The following is a 12,568-nucleotide window of genomic DNA, read 5'->3' as shown; positions in this document are numbered from 1 at the left end:
CAGTTCTTCTCTTTCTCCAGTCTCCTTTTGGTCCTATTCCTGGACATCCCAAGAACTCTCCATCTGAACTTCTATAGAAGTGCTTCATGCTTTATTGTGGCGGACAAAATGTTGAGAGACGAAAAATAATTAATCCACTGAAGAGAAATCAAATGAAGTGAAACAACAAAGTAGAGAGGCAGAGAAATAAGAAAATGCAATGAAAGAGACTGAACAAATGAGAAATTAAAGAAGCCAGCTTAATTCAGTTAGTAGGCAGTAAGTAATAAATAATTAAAATAATTAAATCAGACTTCCAGCATCTGAAGTTTTTGTTTTTGCTTCAAGTAATTAAAATATGACTAAGTCCTGAGGAGAAATTTTAGCAAAAGTATTTGATAATAATTCTGAGTTATTCAAACACAACATTAACATTTAACTTTATTTATCTTGGTTTACAATTAATTACCAGAAAGGGAATTTGGTAAGGTGCTGCATATATCTGGCCTACTTATGGCTGTCACAGACTGAAATTAGTACTATTTTGCACATTATAGAATGATCCTTCCTTTAAGATCATCCCTCAAAAAAGCATGGTAATTATTTGTTTCATTTGTATTGCTCCTTTCCAATTATTATAGAGGTTTTGTTGCTTCACTTCTCATGTTGTTTAATGATGATTTAGTATGACTTTAAGTAAGGATAGCTACCTTTCATTGGAACTTACTCTTCTTGCTTTGTTGTATTGGACCCATAGTACCAATGTCTAAAATGAAGGCATCTAGGTCCACCTTGTCCAGATTCCCTTCAGTTTAGTCATTAGTGTTACAGTTGTAGCAGTGACCTCTGATTAGCTTCCTTTCAATGGCAATGTTATTGTTGGATCAGTTCTGTATTTCTTGGCTTGGTGACTCAATATATCGGATTGTGATATTTATGATGTTGCATTGAATCTCCAATGTTAATAGTTTGGAACTTGCATTTACTGAGCAATAAACTGAAGAAATAACCTCAGTTTTATGCTTAATTTACTGTGACCATACTTCTGCAATATTGACATTACTTGCACATTGGTACATACGTAAAATTCTCTTTGGTGAACCATTCACCCTTCATTTCATGCTGACTCCCACTTCGAAAATTGATATTTTTGTGTTGATTAAATAGAATTGATAAAATGATTAAATTTCTCATCAAAATTAATCCCTTTGCATTGTTTTGCCATTTTAAGTTTTCTGAAAGACATTATCAAATTGGTACCAGAAATAAATAACAACCTTGACCATAAGAATCCCAATATTTTCTCAATTAAACGTGGCAACCTTTTAACCTAATCCAACATCAATCTCACCTGTCCCTCCCACAAGATAGAAAGGCAACAGCGGTTTCTGGAGAACTATTATCTTAGCTTTAGGACATCCTGCCAAAATGCTTCATGGCTGTGTCCTTCCTCAATGACCAGTTCTGCATGACAGGGTCAGAAATGGGGATCTTCACAAATGATTCCACACTGTTTGGTTCACATCAGGTAATGAAATAGTTTAAATGCACATGTAGCACGACCCAGGCAACAAACATGCAACTAACATTCCCACCACAGATGCCAATTCCAACAACAGAGAATCTGACCAAAACCCTTTAATGCAATTAACCAGAAACAATGGGACCAACTGCTTAAACATCATGGATACAGGAGAATACTAGAGGATAGAATTCTTAGCCTAGTGGCTGAGCTCCTGAGTCCCTGAACTCTTTCCATTCCTTACAAGGCAAAAGTCATGACTGTGATGGGAAACCTCCACTTCCTGCAGTTCCAAAAACCTTAAAGAAGGTTAATCGTTTAGGTCATAGAAGCTCTTCCAATTAGCTTGTCATCTTCCTCCCTCCAAGTCTCTTGAGAACAGTGTGCAGCATTAAAACCTTCATAGCTGCTACCAATTCAGGTTTCTGCAGCCACATCTCCTGATCCCTCTGATCTACCACCTAGAAAATTATAGCCATTATGGAATCAGAAGTCTGCCTCCTGAAATTTCCTCTCTAATTTGTAAATCTTCATAATTTGGAAATGTGTTGCCATTTATCTCTGGTCACTGAGTCAAAGTCGTGAACATACACGGATGTTGCTGGGACTAAATGGGCTGAGTTATAGGGAAAGGTTGAATCAGTTAGGAATTTATCCCAGGAGCATAGGAGAATGAGGGGAGATTTGATAGAGGTAATGCCCCTCCTCCCCTTCATATCCCATCCCTTATTTATTTATTTACTTTTTTCCCCCCACTTTTTTCTCCCTCTATCCCTCTCACAATAACTCCTTGCCTGTTCTCCACCCTCTGGGCTCCCCTCCCCCTTTCTTTCCCCTAGGTTTCCCATCCCATGATCCCCTCCCTTCTCCAGTCTTGTATCCCTTTTGCCAATCAACTTTCCAGCTCTTAGCTCCATCCCTCCCCCTCCTGTCTTCTCCTATCGTTTTGGATCTCCCCCTCCCCCTCCCCCTCCCACTTTCAAATCTCTTACTAGCTCTTCCTTCAGTTAGTCCTGATGAAGGGGCTGGGCCCGAAACGTCGACTGTACCTCTTCCTATGGATGATACCTGGCCTGCTGCGTTCACCAGCATTTTTTGTGTGTGTTGCTTGAATTTCCAGCATCTGCAGATTTCCTCGTGTTGAGGTATACAAAATTATGAGGGGCATAAATAGTGTAAAAGCAAGCACCCTTTTTCCACTGAGGTTGGGTGAGACTAGAACCAGAGGTCATAGTTTACGGGTGAAAGGTGTATGTAATGGTAACATGAGGGGATGCTTTTTTACTCAGAAGGTGGTGAGAGTGTGGGACAAGCTACCAGCTGAGGTGGTGGATTCAAGTTTGATTTTGACATTAAAGGGAAGTTTGGGTAAGTACATGGATGGAAGAGGTATGGAGGGCAATGGCCAGGTGTAGGTCAATGAGACTAGGCAGAATAATAGTTCAGCATGGACTAGATTTACTTTTTTTTTAGAGATCCATTGCAGAATAGGCCCTAAACGCTCTTCGAGCTGCCCTGCCAGCAACCTCTGATACAACCTTATACAAATCATGGGACAGTTTACAATGACTAATTAACCTACATCTTTGTACTGTGGAAAGTACCCAGAGGAAAGCCACACATTCCATGGAAAAGACATACAAATTCCTTATAGAGGACACCAGGACTGAACTCCAAAATCCAATGCCCTGAGCTGTAACAGCGTTATACTATCCGCTACGTTACCATGGCGCACAATGGATGGGCCAAGTGGCCTGCTTGTATGCTGTACTGTTCTATGACTATGGAACTATGACATGATCTAACATGAGAGCATCTCAACATAGATAGTTCAGTGGTTCATGAACGTGGCTCACCCAACTTCAGCACCAAAATTTGACTTGACTACTGACCATACAATACACCAACTAGAGCCTATTTTCTCTTTTGCTTTTTGTCTAACATCGTTTAGACCCTTTGATTGTGTTTCAAAATGGTAGCATTCTTAATAAATGTCTTTGTGTTATAAAATGACTTATTTTACACTACAACTGCATAAAGTCAGGCATCATAAATCTGTATCCCCAAACTTCATGGGAGATAATTTTACAGGAGGTGCTGGTAACAGGGAACTGGAAACCATAACTGTTGTACATTAAGTTCACTTTATGTTTTCTCTGCATTAACTATTCTGTTCCTTTCTGACAGTGGGTGTCTTGCTTCGTAGGATTAGATCAGGAAATATTTGAACTAGATAGGCTGCAATATTTCCTCCAGGTTAGCCACGTAGAGGTGTTCTAAATGGTGTTCTACATGTTGTTCCTAAACTGGGGAAGAATCAAGAAGCTTTGCCACTGCAAAGCCTGACATAGGAAAAGAAAGATTTGTATTCCTGCAGAATTCACATTTGACCACTTTGCAGATATGAGCATCAATCAGAAGTAGGAATTCTGACTTACTTAAACCTTGTTCAGTTTCTTGGACACCTGATTCAGAGGCACTCTGGATTAACCACGAAACCAATAATACCGTTGCACTTGAAAGAAAAACTTCAGTATTAGAGCTACATTTTATTTATTTTTAATTATTACCATGATCCTTTTGTTCTCAAAACTTCTACTTCATGCTCATTCCTTTAGTTTGTTGTTTCAACAGAGATACAACACTTTAACAAGGATTGGGGCTCTCTATAAAGCTTGTACTATAGACAGAGTTAAAATATATGTGTAACATTTTACTCATTTATACCAGTAAATTGTATTTCCCAGGTACCTGCCTCACACAGAACAAGAGCCTGTCCCATCTGTTCTTATAAAACTTTGCTCCAGGGTATTTTCTATCCTAATCAGAAATCATCTTCTGTTTGTCATCCTCTGTAATAGTGAACCTTATTACTGGTGATTAGAGTCTGTGCACTGTATAAACTGTCCTTCCAGACCTAAATGGAATTCTAAACCCATCAAGGTTATATGAGCAACTGTGATGCTTACTAAAATTAAATGAAGGTTATTGAATTACTAAATAAAGTGTAATCATTACTTTAAAAGTTGCAATAATAAGCTTTGGAAAACTCTTTTCTTTTATTTAATAGCTCAGGATGAGATGAATCAAAATGCTAATACGTTAAAACTGCCAGTTAAAACTTTAATCATTAAAACATTGTGCCATTATTACAGAAAACTTCCAAAATCAAGTAATATATCTCCTCAGTTCATTCCTCAAAAAGGAAAATTTCTTGTTTTAAATATATTATCAGTTTGGTAGTTTGAAGGTAATTTATAGAGCCATAGAGCACTAAACCACAGAAGCAAGCCGTTTGGCTCATCTAGACCAAGCCAAGCTATTATTCTGCCTAGTCATTTAGGGGAAAAATGGTTTCCTGTCCCAAAATATCTAATTTGAATTGATCGCTGAAAAAAAAAACATTATTTTCTTATTTTGCCTTTTTTTCCATTTAATTGTCTCTTATAAAGTCATCCTTCTTTGGAATTATAACAACCTGGATGGACGTCTTGATTAGCATAGACCAGTTGAGTCAAACGGTCCATTTCCATGTGATAGTCCTCTATAACTTTATGAGTGCAGCCCAAAGACTGGAAAATATTTAAACAAGCCAATGGTCTCAGTGAACGTCCAATCAGACACCTCTGTTAGACTATAGGTGAGGTGAATGGAGCCAGGCCTATTTGCATGTAACTTGCCGGAAAATAGTGGATACTGTCATTACACAAAGAAGAGAAAATCTGCAGATGCTGAAAATCCAAGCAACACACAAAAAATGCTGGAGGAACATTAGCCTGCTACCAAATTTGCAATGTAAAGTCTTAAGACATTGGGACCTTGAAATCTGGAATTCTCAATATATCTCTCCACTTCTCCAAAACTCAGTAGCGGTGATACAACCACCTTATTTTTTAGTTATTTTAGTCACATATGTAGTTAGGATGCTAAATCAATACAGATTCGCACTGTCAAATCTATAGAGGTTTATAATTGAAATATCACCTATGAACTTCATTCTAAACCATTCTTCTGCTTTTCTCAACTCATTGTGTTCAAAAGATTCATCTCCTGCTTTCTAGATCCCATTGGGCTATCCAGTTTATTTTCCTGTCTCCTTGCTGGCTAACATTGGAGGTATAATTTCCTCTTCCTCAATCTACTTGCTTTCCATTAACACCTCGGTTGCCACATTCTCTTCCTACAAAAATCTAATCCTTCTGTTTGCTTCAGTGAATATTCTATTTCATCTTGTGACACAGTTAACAACAAACCTGTTGTTAAGGTAACTTCAATTCCAAGGGAATGATAAAAGCAATTTTGAACATCAAGTTTCCCATATGTTCACTGGCCTTCTCTGCTGGAGCTCAGTCACAGCTTCCAAATCTTGTAATTTTCACCAGGCTGTCTCACCCTCTCTCCCCCATCTAGCCATTATATATTTTTACATCATATATATTACTATCCCCCTTGTGATGAATATTCTCTTCCTAGGCCTCTTGGTTATTTGGTAAGTTTGCTATCTAAACACTCAGCTACCACTTGTAAAATCACAAACATTTGTAAGTAAACTTCTGAGTACTGCTGAAGGATCTTGGCCCAAAACATCAACTGTACTCTTTTCAATAGATGTTGCCTGGCCTGCTGAGTTCCTCTATCATTCTGTGTGTTGCTTGGATTTCTAGAATCTGCAGATCTTCTTTTGTTTATGATTCCAACTAATATTGCTTTGTTTAGCTTATGGTCATAAATGGGAGTCAGTATTCAGTTCTTAACATGTAAGATACAAACAGTAATCAGTCTGAAGTTAAAACAAAGTATTGTCTGTAGAGAAGCTTTTCAGGTGCTCTATCTTTAGAGAAGCAGATGTAGCTCATTTCACCTGGTTTATTGCAGGGTTATTTAATTTGGCTTGTTTCAAAACAGACAAGCTGACCAAGTTATTTAGTTCAAAGAAGCTGGCAGACTAGATGGATAATATCATTTAGCAGAACAATAACTGATCTATTAATGCTAGGAGGTTTATGTGCTCAAGGAAGTTAGCTCTACAGCATTAATTGTCAACTGTGAATGTTAAACTGAGGTCTATGTCTCCAATATGCTTTTAGACCATTTGTTTAAAAGGGGTATCTAAGGAAATATCATATGTGTTTGATGTCACCACCCAAATAGAGAAAAGGGTATAAATGTAGAGAGCAGTTCATACTTACTTGAATGGGGTAAGGAACATTAAGAAACCTGGAAGAAACATGGGGTGAACTAGAATCCATTCCTCTAGCTTCTGTCTCTGTGACAGATATTTGCTTGTCTGCATCATTGGTATGTCTCTCTAGTTTATAAAAATTGTACCTGTGTTTTGGAAATTCTTTGTCTTTTGTGGTTTGTGTTTTAGAAATGGTTTGTAATTTGGAAACGTTTTATAAGACAGAAATCCATTGTGAGAATTTGGAAATGTATATGATAGAAATCCTGTGATTTTTAAATGTGCTTTATGAGTACTGTTTGGATTTAAGTGTGTATCACTGAATATAAATGAACTGTGTTTTAAACTACTTTGTTAGCTAGAAATATCTTTTCCTTGTTAGAGAGAGGAGACCCACCGCTCAAATAGTTGGTATTAACAGCTGAAACTTGCCATGGAGAATAAACAGGAAAGTGAACTAGTCTTTGAAAGTTGGGTAGTTATGGTATAATTTCCCTTCAGTGAGAGTACTCGTGTATATTTATATCCGATAGGGCTTAAAGTCTTCATCTGAGTTTAGAACTTCACAGTCAGCAAACCTAATACCATCACACCCTTCACTTTTTCCCCAGCATCGGTGGCACTGTCTCCGAACACATGGTTTGTGTTTTCTTGTAAACTTCTCTATTAAAAACATCCTGAAAATCAAGGCTGGGCACTTCATGATTTTCTCCTCCTTTAACTGGAAGTTCATTTTATTATGTCTATGAAAAATTGTCTTGTGCCAGTTATTTAATGTTTAAGTCACTATGTAAATGCAAGTCATTGTTGTAAAACTTTAAAGTTCAGAGCTATACAGTAATGAGAATGGAATGAATTCTGGGCTATGTTCCCTGTTTCTATAGCAACAAACAGCTGGCATTAAATATTTGAACAATAATATTCCAGAATAATGGCTTAACAGTGCGATAAGTGATACTTTAACTTTGAGTCCTAGCATCTAAAGAAAGTTCTGCTGTGTTTTGTCGTTTATAAATGTTTCTTTTGTTATACAATTCTTTATTCAAAGAATTGGTTAATAACAAATGTTTTAAAAATTGTACATGCTGTACACAACTCCTTTGAGAGCTCAGTCACATGGGACAGTGAATCTTAGGACAACGTAACTGTGACTGTCTGTTACATCACAAGTCCCAAGAATCCTCGAATAAACTTAATTCCAATAATATTTTTGTAGAGTAGTAATGAAACTAACAGGCAGAATGTATGAAAAAAGATAATGAAAATAATTGACGTATGAAATTCTTTGTTTAATTTGACAAAGGTGCTTACCTTACCTTGAATTGTTTTGACTTTTTCCTATGATCAAATTAATTTGTTAGAATAGAAGATCTGAATAAATGTAGAAAATTACAGTACCATTGATGCATAAAATTAGGATTTCTCTAATTTCTCCCTTTCTTTTCCTGTATGTACAGCCTGAACTATTGTTGTGGCGAGATTACCAGCCCTTCCACTTTCTGTCGACATCTGCAGAGGAACTGAATACTCATCAACTTAATTGTTCATCATTCTACATACAAAGAGCATTGGATAACCTGGGAAAGCCAATGGTGCTCTTTGTCCCTCTTTTCTAGATTGTTGTGTTGAAGATATGGCAGGAGGACCCTCATTGAAGTTCACCAATTTTGAAGTTGTGCAGTCTTCAGATACAGAAAACATTAGAATGCAACTTAATATTTTACATATTACACAGTTTACAATGGTTGTTGCTGTTGGTATTTGGAAGTGATTTCTTTCTCCCCTGGGTAATAGAGTATTTTTGCAACTTGTCATGCCAGATCGGCCAAGTTAGCACGACCAGTGTTCAGAACCGGGGCCTTTATGGATTATGTGGTTTTTGTAAAAGATGAGGATGGCTGAGGAGACATTGGTGGAACAATAGTCATATTCAATAACATGTATGAACATAATGCTTTTCTATTGGATGCCCTTACCAGTAAGAATTAGCAAATTGTCTGGAGTCTGTTTGAAATTTAGTTTTCTTCTGGACACTGTTTTATTTTGGAATTTGCATGATTGAAAACATTGGGTAATTCATAATATTCTTTGAAAGGTATTTAATCAAGATCCTCAGTGTACTTTGTTATTTCATTTTTTTTTAAATTTTTGGCATGCAGTTCTGTTACTTTTTGATGTTTTTTTAATCAATTGCTTACCAGCATGTCATTCTTGGTTTATATGAAAGAGATTTTAAGTCTATAATTTGAATTAAACATACCAGCTGTACTTCCAAAGTATCATTTGGAAATGCAGGCAGGATACTAATTGCATAACTAAACATGTGATATCATACTTCCGAGAGATACATTCCAGTTTCTTGAATAAACAGAAGTAAATAACTCATCTTCAATGTTCTAAACTGAATTGTCTCTGGTATTATTCCTTGCGAGTTTCAAGACAGATTCAAAGCATGATGTTAAAATTCCATGATGTGAACACAGTAGTGGGGAGTTACTCTAATTTCTCTTTCAGAAGGGGTGTATTTTTTATGATAAGAATGTCTGACTGTTAAAAACCATTGATTCAGTAGGAATCACTTCTGCATTGATGACAGCCAGTTGAATCTAAAAAGAAAAGCAGATTTATGCAAGATGGAATCGTATTTGAGCTCTTTATGGTCCTGAACATTTTAGCAATATTCATGTCAACTAAGAAAGTGGAAGATCTCCTTTATTGAGAGATTTAACTGAAATAATATTATTATGTAACTACATGCTTTGATTTTAATTTTATTATTGCCCAGGTTTGACAGGGAGTCACTCAAGCATTTAAGTTCCTCTCACTCAACTTAAAGGCAGCAACACCAAGACTGTTTACAAGAAGGGGATGAGCAGACTCTATTTCCTAAGGAAACTGAGATCCTTCAATATGTGCAGCAGGACGTTGGAGATCGTTTACCTTTCTGTTGCAGTGAGTGCAGTCTTCTTTGCGGCTTTATGTCGGACGAGCAGCATCAGTGCTGGTGATGCAAGAAGACTTAATAAGCTCATCAGAAAGGCTGGATCCATCCTTGGCTACAACCGGGATTCTTTTGAGTTAGTGGTGGAGAGAAGGTCACTAAACAAACTGTTATCCATTATGGACAATCAGACACATCTTCTCCATGACCTACTGAATAAGCAGCAGAGCCCCCTTTCGAACAGGCTCGGTCAGTTCCGCTGTCACAAAGATCGCTGCAGAAAATCTTTCCTACCAAATGCAATAAGCATACAACAGTTCATCTCTGTGTGACAGGAAAACACACATCATCGTACAATAGTCTCTGTTTTATTATTTCATACATTACTATTGCACATTGGTAAATTATTGTTGTGCATGCTATTATTTAGTATTTTATTATTAGCTAAGACTGCACACTGCTATTTGTGTTTTTAAAAGTTGTTGCTGTAACAAATTAATTTCCCATTCGGGATTAATAAAGTGCTTACTATTATTACTGTATTGAATTGCCATGCAATAAGTATTACAAAAACTCCGTTTGTGTAAATTAGTAAAAAAATAAGTGCAATTTAAAATTCAGTTAGAATATGTGTAAAAATCTCTGCATGGCAGTCCCTGGTAAGAAATATGTCGTCAGTAAACCATTAGTGAGAGCAAATAGATTTAAATTCAGAATTAACCTATCTGGAGACCAACATGTAAAATCCGACACATTTTTGGTTCCTATACAAGTTAGAGCAAAAGGAAAATTTAATTTTTAATGTGTTGTCCTGATTTACACCCTTGAGTTCCTTATGGAAACCTATCTTGAATTAATCTTAAACACCTTTGAAATATGCAGTTTTGTCATTATTTATATATTTATTCAGCAAAGTGTGCTCCATAAAACTGGTTTTAATAACAGAGTACTTAATAGTACAAGATTAAGATAAATGTTACTTATAAAATAAGTGACATTTATTGCAAAACTGAGTTGAACTAAGAAATATAAACATATAAAATATATTAAATATATAGGCTGTGTAAGTGTAAAACAATGTAGGCTAAAAAAGCAATATCTTTTACAAGCTGGTCTCCCAGACAGGGTTATGATGATTTATGCACTGTGCAATGGTTAATGATTGCTATCTCACACACTATCAAGATGCCGTCCTCGATTTTATTGAAATATGAGTACAGAAGTAGTTAATTACTTTCTAATTCATCAGAAATGTAATTATACTCATTTCAAATCAATAATTTCAAAGGCCTCTATTCCCATCCAATCTTAAAATGTTGTTATTTTACATTTCAAAAGTGCATATAATTTCTAGTAATTTACAGAAAAACTACACGCATGATAGATAAAATATTTCATTTGTACCGAGTGAAACTAAACAATGCAGCAGATGATAATTGTTTCAGTTTTAATACCCTACCCAATTAATAAGTGTTGCTGCAATTATTCTATCATTCCGTTCTAAATTACATCACAAGTCTAAACAAATCTCTGTCTCTTTTAGTTTTTAAGTTTTCAGAATACTCTACATTGCAGTACAAAGGATTGAAAAACTTAACGAGAGGTGATTGATAAGTCCATGGCCTAAGGCAGTAGGAGTCAATTTTAGAAAACCTAGCACATTTATTTTTTCAACATAGTCCCCTCCTACATGTACACACTTAGTCCAGCGGTCGTGGAGCATACGGATCCCTTCTTTGTAGAAGTGGTCCACAGCAGGGGTGATTGATAAGTTCGTGGCGTAAGGTAAAAGAGCAGCTCTTGTTCCATGCACGTACAGTTCAATTCCTTGAGTGAAAATGCAGAAAGTTTGAGTTTTCTCGTCATCTCCTTCTATGCTCTGTCCGCCAGAGAAAGCAGGATCTCCCAGTAGCCACACATTTTAATTCCACGTCCCATTCCCATTCTGATATGTCTATCCACGGCCTCCTCTACTGTAAAGATGAAGCCACACTCAGGTTGGAGGAACAACACCTTATATTCCGTCTGGGTAGCCTCCAACCTGATGGCACGAACATTGACTTCTCTAACTTCTGTTAATGCCCCACCTCCCCTTCGTAACCCATCCATTATTTATTTTTTTTATTATTATTAATTTTTTTTCTCTCTCTCCTTTTTCTCCCTCTGTCCCTCTCACTATACTCCTTGCCCATCCTCTGGATTTCCATCCTTCCCCTTTCTTTCTCCCTAGGCCCATGATCCTCTCATATCCCTTTTGCCAATCAACTTTCCGGCTCTTAGCTCCACCCCTTCCCCCTCCTGTCTTCTCCTATCATTTCAGATCTCCCCCTCCCCCTCCCACTTTCAAATCTCTTACTATCTCTTCTTTCAGTTAGTCCTGACAAAGGGTCTCAGCCCGAAACGTCAACTGTACCTCTTCCTATAGATGCTGCCTGGCCTGTTGCTTTCACCAGCAATTTTTATGTGTGTTGCTTGAAATTCCAGCATCTGCAGATTTCCTTGTGTTTGCGAAAAATAAATGTGCTAGGTTTTCTAAAATTGACGCCTTCTACTTTAGGCCACGAACTTATCAATCACCCCTAGTAAAATTATTGTCCTCATAAAAACTTTGATATTTATGTTTAATATTTTATATTCCTGACTAAAACCTGGCTATGGAAGTTAGATCTAGGGGCTAGTCAATTTATTCTCAGACTGCTTTTCGTAGGGAAGAAACTGTTTTGGTGCACAAAACTGATACTGTATTTTGGCTTCCTATGAATGTACAAAAACAATAGGCAGAAAATTGCTAGCAATTGCATCATCTCATGATGTGTGATGCTTCAAGATTGGGCAGGTCAAGTACTTTTCATCAAAGTGGCTTCTGAAAATAAAAGTTCATTGAGTTGCAGTGTGAAACATTGTTTCTCTCATCACGAATGCTGCCTGACCTGCTGAGTATTCT

Source organism: Mobula birostris, chromosome 16 (genome assembly GCF_030028105.1).
Source record: "Mobula birostris isolate sMobBir1 chromosome 16, sMobBir1.hap1, whole genome shotgun sequence".
NCBI classification, from domain to species: domain Eukaryota; kingdom Metazoa; phylum Chordata; class Chondrichthyes; order Myliobatiformes; family Myliobatidae; genus Mobula; species Mobula birostris.
This window is presented reverse-complemented; position numbering follows the sequence as displayed.